Raw genomic sequence first — 8,792 nt, 5'->3', positions numbered from 1 at the left:
TTATTAAACTCTATTAAATATGCTGAATTTACTTTTAGAGAAGAATTGAATCTACTTTTAGTAGATATAAATTTTATGGAATTTCATAGATTTTGTTAATTTTAACTAATTTTATAGTAAAAATGTATGCAAAAAATTTCTGAAAGTCACTATGAATCATGATTTTCAAAATCTTATATCTTCCAAAATACACTGTGAAAAAATATGGAAAATATATAATGAATTTCGTTGGTTCATCTTCTTTAATGGGTAGTTTTTATATTTTTTCGTTTAACTAATATGTTGAGAAACATGGTGCTATGTTAAACATCTTAAAAATATGTTGTTTTTTCATATTGGTTCAATTCAAAAAATGCTAGTAATTATGTGTGCGTCTGCTGGTTTTGTAAATATAGTAATATTGAAGCTAGATTCTTGCAACACATTGTCACACATTGTCTAGATTCTTGCAATACATTTTTCTTTTCAAAAAAACAAGGTTAACAAAGCATACACTAGTGCGAAAAAACATGAATTTTTATGAATGCTTTGGCTTTTAAAGCATACACATTCAAACAATTGCCAAGTTAACATATCATTTGTAAATAAAAATATTCTAAAAAATAAGTAATAGAAAGCCAATAAAATTTCTAACAAGTTTTCTTTTATTGTAAAATGAAATTCTAAACAGAAAAATTGTTTTTTTGCCGAAAGTTGAAGATCTCCTAAAAATGATTTTTTTTCTCCAAAAAAAGCGAAAATTGTAACCCAACTTCACATTTTTTCTTAATCTAAACATCTTATATGCTTTGATCAAACTAAAATTCTTGCCCAACCCCCTTCTATTCCACTTAGATTATCTGTGAAGCCTTCACAATTGAAAAATATCCAAAATAACTTTAATGGGGAAGAAAATACAAATTAAGTGTCACATCCCTATGTAAATACATAAAAGAAATTTTTTTTTAAATGGTAAAATTATGTTACACCTACATAACCTTTAACGTAACCACTATTGCGCATAGTTATCATTTGCTTATAGCTAATCAAAGGTGATATGGTTTGGACACATTTTATTTGTTTAACAATCTATACCGTTTATTGATTTATGGTTCGGCTCGATTGCATGGGTTACATGTGTAATAAAATGGCAATCGGATTGCATGCCTTGTCCGACCCGTAGCCTTTTCTGGCGTTGAGTTGTTGGCGGCATTTAAGTTTTCATGACAGCGATTTAACAGGTGGCCTGGCTCACCCGCTTGGCCATGTGACTCGCCGATCTTTGCACCCTCGGCCTTCACGCCTCGGGTTCCCGCTCTTTTTCTACGGTGGAGATCTAATGCCCAGATCTGAGGGCAGGGAAACGTCTAAGGGTTTGAGGCTCTTCATAACCCTTAGAGCTTTGCTCGCGGCTCATTTGGTATTGGAATGGTTCTCGGGATTTCTCTGGTCTCTTAACACTTGGTTTCGGTTTCATTTATCGCCTGCCCTGGGCTTCATCAGCAGCTCCGAGATCTTATGCTTATTCTTCAGGGACACTGTGCAGGTAATATATTTTGTGTTTGAAATTAGACATAGTCTTTTTCGCTACAGATTATCTCCTATTTCCGGGAATTCGACACAAGTTTTGCATGCGTTTAATCATGAGATTTACTGCTAGATTGTGTGCATCTATTGACTGTTGTCCCTCGATATTTGTCATGTGCAGGTAAGGATTGTTGCAATGCCTCCTTTCTGCTTGCGGATTGACGGAGCCTAATGTTTCGACCTTCTCCGTCACGTGCTAGGTAAGCAAATCGGCCCTAAAACCTGGTGCGAAACCTGAGGGTTTTTTTTTCCTTGATGTGCCTGAAACGGCTGTGAATTAAACCTGTTTGCCTTCTTCTTTTGTTTCTTATGTTCACTGGCTTTCGGCTGTTTAAATTCCAAGCGAGGAATTCCAGAGGAGGTCCTCATGACTTGCATGTGTTTTCTCATATTCCCAGGTCTTTATGTTCCGGCTTACCCTGTTGAGTTATGAGGAACAGGCGGTTTCCCTTGCGCGGGATAAGCCTTAACCCTGTACAGCGGTTGAGTTATTCGAAGGCAACCTTGTCTTCCTATGTTTAGTCATTCAGATGCCACTGTTATATGTAAATGATGAGGCCGCTGTTGAACTGGCTGCTGTGTATGGACCCCTCTGGTTGAAGGGTGTTTTTATTTAGATTTAATGAATATATATTCAATTTTCTCTTTTAGTTCATCGCTTTTATTACAACTTGCTCTGTAATTGTTGGTTCGCTTCTGGTCTTTCCTCGAATAGTTAAATGGCATGCCGCTCATACTTACGGTATGCTCAGTTCGATATTATTGGCTTTCCATTCTGATTCGGTTAGTTGTTACGTCTAATCCTGTGAATGGTATGTATTCTGGTTCTTCCGCTACCGCATAATGCTATTATCCTCAGGAATGGTAGTTGATTTTTTCCTTGCTACTCATTTTTGTTTATATACTCCTTACACAGTTACGGAATGTTGTATTACCAGCATATGGGTTTTTACCGTTACTGAACTTAAGTTATAATAGAAATGTTGGATTGTTATAGAGTATACATATATATATTACCTGTTTTGAATGTACGTGCATACATGTGATTACTTACGCTGCCGTGTCCATAGCCACGGTTTAAGCAGTTTCTGTGGTTGCATTTGTTGTCCTTTGAATGGATACTAGGGAAACTAAATTTGGCTTGTGTTCCTTTGGTATCTCTTCTTAAGTTAATCATTCTCGAAATATTTACTTCTTCAGTACCGTTCGGTTAACTGTAATTGTTTCACTGTTAAAGCAACCTGTTTCGTAATATTTACCTTTTCGATGGCATTTGGTTATATGTGACTAATTCTCAGTTTTAAGTGAATTTTCTTGTTGTCACAGACTCGTAAAGTCTCTAAACTCTAAACTATGTTCACAATGTATATTTATATGATTTGTCCAGCGGGTTTTCGGTTAGGATAACACTGGCTGGCAGTCTAAAAAAAAATAGCTCGAGGCCTTTTACATTCCTTCTTTTAATGGTGGATAACACAGGTAATAAAAGATAGCCTAATCATTCTTTTAATGCACTAACTACTCGGATATCCACCGCAGTGCTTCTGGTCCGACTCATTGTTTATATGTTTCTTTTTATTGAACTACCATTAGCGTGTCAGGTTTTCTCTTTTACAGTTATCTGACATTTAAATGGTAATATTTTCCTGAATCAAATATATTACAGCAATATGATATCAATGGGAAATTTTATGATGTAATGGTCTGCACTGTCCACTACTGGAAATTTAGCCAGCAGTATGGTCAACATTCATTGTTGAACTAATTTTCCTTCAAATACTAATACGTACCTGGTTCGCCAGAGTTGTATATATATGCTTCAGAAATTCACCTGCAATCCATGTTTGCTCTTGTCCACCCAACCTTGAGACCCATCGCTAAGACTAGAATCTCCCCTCGAGCTATCTTGCAGGCCTACAGCCCTCAACAAGATACATGCACCTTGTGCCTGGTTATCTGGTCCTTACCAGACTTAACCAGCTTGTTTTTCCTTCTCTTTCTGTCTGTCTCTACAGCACGGAATTTTTGTCTCTGCCCCTTTTTCCCTTCGAGGACTTTCCCCGTTAGGGAGGGTAGTTTCATTCAGTTTTCATAACTGATTTTCTTCTTCAAATCCTCCTTTTAGAGGTTGCCAGCATTTCAAGAAGTATATATTTTCCAATATATATTTAATTCACAAATAAAATAATACGATTAGAGTTTAAAAAAAAAAAAAAGAACAACAGTCTTTCAACTCTTTCTCTTACTACAGTAAAATTCCAATATTTACATTTTCCAGGGTCATCACATCTCCCCCTCCTGAGATTGGACATCGTCCCGATGTCTGATTTCCATAAACAATTACGGGTAAGCCTTTTTAATGAGCTCTTTGTCTTCCCAAGTGGCCTCATCAGGCCCATAGTGCTGCCACTGCACTTTAACTTGGGTAATAGCTCGCTTCCGTAGCCGCACTTCTCTCCGATCAAGAATGTTCAGTGGCTCGACCAGAACCTCGCCTTCCGGTTCGACCTACAATCAACAACAATTCCAGTCACTTCCTGCCTGGGATAAAAGCTTAACTAGATCAACCAGATTAGTTCTTACCCGTACATCCTGCCATTTGATCACATGTTTAGGGTCGTGAACGTATTTTTTTAGTATAGAAACGTGGAAGACATTGTGGATCCTAATATGGCTTGGCAAGGCGAGTTGGTAAGCCACCGGCCCCACTCTTGCCAAGACCTGAAAAGGTCCAAAATAACGAGGAGCAAGTTTGGCACAACCGCTCCATTGCAGGGTGCTCCTTCTGGCTTGGATCCTCACAAAAACATGGTCACCGACCTGATATTCTTTGAACCTTCTTTTCCAATCCACAAAGCTTTTTTGTCTGTCCTGAGCAGCCTTTAAATTAGTACGCACCCTTTTTACCATGTCTTCCATTTCTTTGAGTATTTCTAGTCTCAATCTTAATTTATCCTCAGGTCCACCCTAGCTTGAGGGTGTGCGGCATTTCCGCCCATATAAGACCTCAAAGGGGCTCAGTTGTGTTGACTTGTGATATCCATTATTATATGCGAATTCAACCAGGTGTAAATATTCCTCCCATTGAGTTGGTTTCTGCATTACACATGCTCTCAACATGTCCTCCACTACTTGGTTCACTCATTCTGTTTGACCATCGGTCTAGGGATGATAGGCTGTGCTGAAATTCAGCTGTGTTCCCAGTTCAGTAAACAATGCTCTCCAAAAAGTTGACGTGAATTTTACATCACGATCAGATATTATTATCTTCGGAAGTCCATGCAGTTTGAACACATTCTGCATAAAAATATGAGCAATTTGCATAGCCTTATATGTGGACTGCACAGGTATAAAGTGTGTTGCCTTACTCAGTTTATCTACCACTACCATAATGGAGTCATTGTTTTTCTTTGTCTGAGGCAAACCGGTTATAAAATCCATAGTAATAGTTTCCCATTTCCACTCTGGAATGGGTAAAGGTTGTAGTAGCCCTGCTGGATGCAAATGCTCCGCTTTAATCTGTTGACACTCCAAACACCGTGCTAAGTATTCAGCTACATTCTTTTTCATTCCTGGCCAAGAATATTCTTTTCTAAGTGCGGTGACCATTTTTTGGTACCCTGGATGTCCAGTATAGTGGCTGACGTGAAACTCATCCAAAATCAAATTCCTAAGACCATCTTTATTAGGTACATACAGCCTCTTATTATAATACAGCATTCCAGCATCATCTAATTCATATCCCTGCTAAATTTTCCCGCTAGAAGGTTGTTGTACCTGCTGTTTTATTTGCTGGTATTTAGCATCTTGATCTGTTGTTGTTTTTATCATTTCAAACAAGGAATTCTTCCATTTACTGAACGAAATTTCATACAAGCACTGCACCTTCCGACTCAATGCGTCGGCTACACGGTTCTCCTTCCCTTTTAAGTGCTTAATTTCAAAATCAAATCCACTTAGAAAATCCGCCCAGCGGGCTTGCCTCGTATTTAAGGTAGGTTGGCTGAAATAATTTGTCAAGCTGTGGTGATCTGTTAACAACAGAAATTTTCTCCCCAAGAGATAATGCCGCCAAATCTTCAGTGCGTGTATAACGGCTGCCAATTCTAAGTCGTAGGCAGAATATTTCTGCTCATGTTCCTTTAACTTTCTTGATTCGTACGCGATCAGTCTTCCTTCCTGCATTAATACACCGCCCACACCCTCCTTACTCGCATCAGTACATACCACTTAATCCTTATTAGGATCATCTATACTCAAGATGGGTGCGGTGGTGAGTAAATGTTTAAGTTGCTCAAAGCTCCGCTGACACTCTGAGGTCCATTTGAATACCCTTCCTTTTTTTTGTAAGGAGGTGATAGGGTATGCTACCCTTGAAAAACCTTCCACGAATCTTCTATAATAGCCAGCTAGCCCCATAAAGGACCTGATATCTGCCACATCCTTTGGTACGGGCCATTCCATTATAGTCCTTATCTTTTCAGGGTCCACTGCAATCCCCTCTTTTGTGATTATATGGCCTAAGTATTGTATTTCCTCCCTGAAGAAATCACACTTGCTGAACTTAGCATATAGCTGATGTTCTCGGAGAGTTTGTAGCACTAATCTGAGATGCTCCTCGTGCTCCTCCCTAGAACGAGAATATATCAGAATATCATCGATAAATATCAACACAAATTTATCCAAGAACCTATGAAACACACTGTTCATCAAACACATAAAGGTGGCAGGTGCATTGGTCAAGCCAAAAGGTAGCACTACAAACTCGTAGTGCCCATACCGTGTTCTGAAAGCTGTTTTAGCGATATCTTCCTCCTTAATCCTAATCTGGTGATACCCGGATCGCAGATCGATCTTAGAGAACATTGTTGCCCCCTTCACTTGATCGAAAAGTTCATCAATCCGAGGTAAAGGATATTTATTTTTGATCGTGAGCTTGTTCAGCTGACGATAGTCTATGCACATCCGAAGAGTTCCATCTTTTTTCTTGACAAATAACACTGGGGCTCCCCATGGTGATACACTGGGGCGAATATAATTTTTGTCTAGCAGCTCTTGCAGTTGCATTTTTAATTCTGTTAATTCAGGTACGCTCATTCGATAAGGTGCCCGCGACACTGGTGCTGCCCCCGGTGTCAATTCGATGGTAAAGTCTATATCTCTCTTAGGTGGCAGCCCAGGTATCTCCTCTGGAAAAACATCTGCAAATTCTTGTATTACGGGAATATTTTCCAGCGTGGCTGTTTTATCCTTTTGATTTGCATAGCCTACCTGAATGGCATAAATTTGACATTTCTTTTTGATACATTTAGCTAGTTGGGATGCCGTGATCGGCCGGATCTGCACGGGGTGCTTGATCCCTTGCAGTTCTTGTTTCTCCCCAAAGTCATCTTTATAGTAAATGGTTTTCGTCTTGCAGTTTACTAGTGACCAGTGTTTTTCTAGCCAATCCATCCCAATCAGAATGTCATATGAACCCAAAGGAAGTACATTCAGATCCACTACTATTGGCTGTCCTGCTACGGTTAAAGAGCAATTATTAATTTTTGCCAAGACCCGTCTCTTGGCCCCCGTAGCTAGCTATACCAGCCATGGATTCCTGAATTTTTCAGATTGTAACTTACACTGTTCTACTATCTTTGGGCTAATATAACTTAAAGTGGCTCCTGGATCAATGAGAACAGCTATAGAAAAATTCGAAATTTTACCTTCAAATTCCACCATAGTCGGCTGGTATTCCGCTTGACGATCATCCAGGGCTGCGTTAATCCTTGGTACGCTACGTCCCACATCCCCAACGGTCGATACTTTGTGAATCTGAGATATCTGATCAGTACCCTTTCGCTGCGGGCAGTTTTTGACGTAGTGTGGTCCTCCACAGCCCCAGCATTGAACTGGAGGTCTGGGCATTCCTTCACCTTCTGGCCTAGTAGGCTATTCACTCACCCTGGACTCACTGGTTCGCCTAGCCCTTAGTGACCCTCTTGCTACAGTTTTGTTGTTCTGCCCTTTGCCAGCTCCCTTACTACCATTGTTGCGACTTCCTTTACTATTCCCAACTGTTTTGTTACCTCTTCTTTCATTCCATCTTTTATTTGGAGCATCTCCTCTCTGTTTATTCTGCTGGTAATAGATTCTAGCCTTGCGGATAGCTTCATCCATTGTCCTAGGATTGTCAAACTCGATCCTTTCTCTTATATATAGAGGTAAACTGCTAACAAATCTTTGCACCTTGGCTTTCTCCTCCTTAATATAGGGCACATAGCGAAGCAGGGAGGTAAAACGGTTGATAAATTCGTCCATAGTCTGCTGTCCCAACCGTAAATCATGGAATTCCCTTGCTTTTTCATCGTAGAAGTGCTCGGTCAGATATCTCTCTTTGAAGTATTTCTGAAACTTTTCCCATTCTATGGTCCGTTCGCTTACCCCCTTGACGATCTTAACTTCCTCCCACCACAGGGTTGCTTTACCTTGTAACTGGAAGATGGCCAATCGTGCCTTCAGGTTGTGGTCATATTCATACAACTGGAAATATTTGTTCATGTTAATTAGCCATGCTTCAGCCGCTTCTTCCTGTTCCCCATCAAAATGTGGGGGTTTAATTTTTCGAAATTCTCCCTGCAGCTCCACTCTCTGATGTTTTGAAGTCTGTTGTTCGAGTACATTATCAGAATGGTCCTCCTTTTCTTCTGAGTTTTCAGGTTCAGTTTGATAGTTTCGTTCTTCTGTCATCCTCTGATGTTCCGCACTGGGATTAGCTATTGGTGGGTTCTGCCTATCCGACAAACTCTTCAGAATTCTTTCTTGTTCCACCGCCAGTCGTGCATTATCCTCTCGTAAACGTGCCATCTCATTCTTCAGCTCCTGAACAGTTTCCAGTATTGCAAGGTTTGTGCTACGTGTCTCCTCGCCAAGCTGTACCCACAGCTCTGGGTTGTCCCGAGGATTTAGTGCAGGTTCCTGACCTGCCATCGATCTATGCGAAGCACTGCCGGCTCTCTGCATATTCACTGTTTTCTATCTGTTAGCTATTAGTTGTTATTTCCCTGTGTCTCACCCCTAGAAATGGGACAAGAAAAGGAGTTAGTTTAATTAACTCTCTATCTTACAGATGTATGAGATGGTTATCTGTACATTTTAAACATGCTGTTCCAGAGGCCACAGTATTGTAACCATGCTCTGATACCAATTTGTCACATCCCTATGTAAATACATAAAAGAATTTT

Source organism: Pinus tabuliformis, chromosome 9 (genome assembly GCF_031772625.1).
Source record: "Pinus tabuliformis cultivar Carrire ecotype Pingquan chromosome 9, CPIR1, whole genome shotgun sequence".
Classification (NCBI taxonomy): Eukaryota; Viridiplantae; Streptophyta; class Pinopsida; order Pinales; family Pinaceae; genus Pinus; species Pinus tabuliformis.
Note: the sequence above shows the minus strand (reverse complement) of the source record.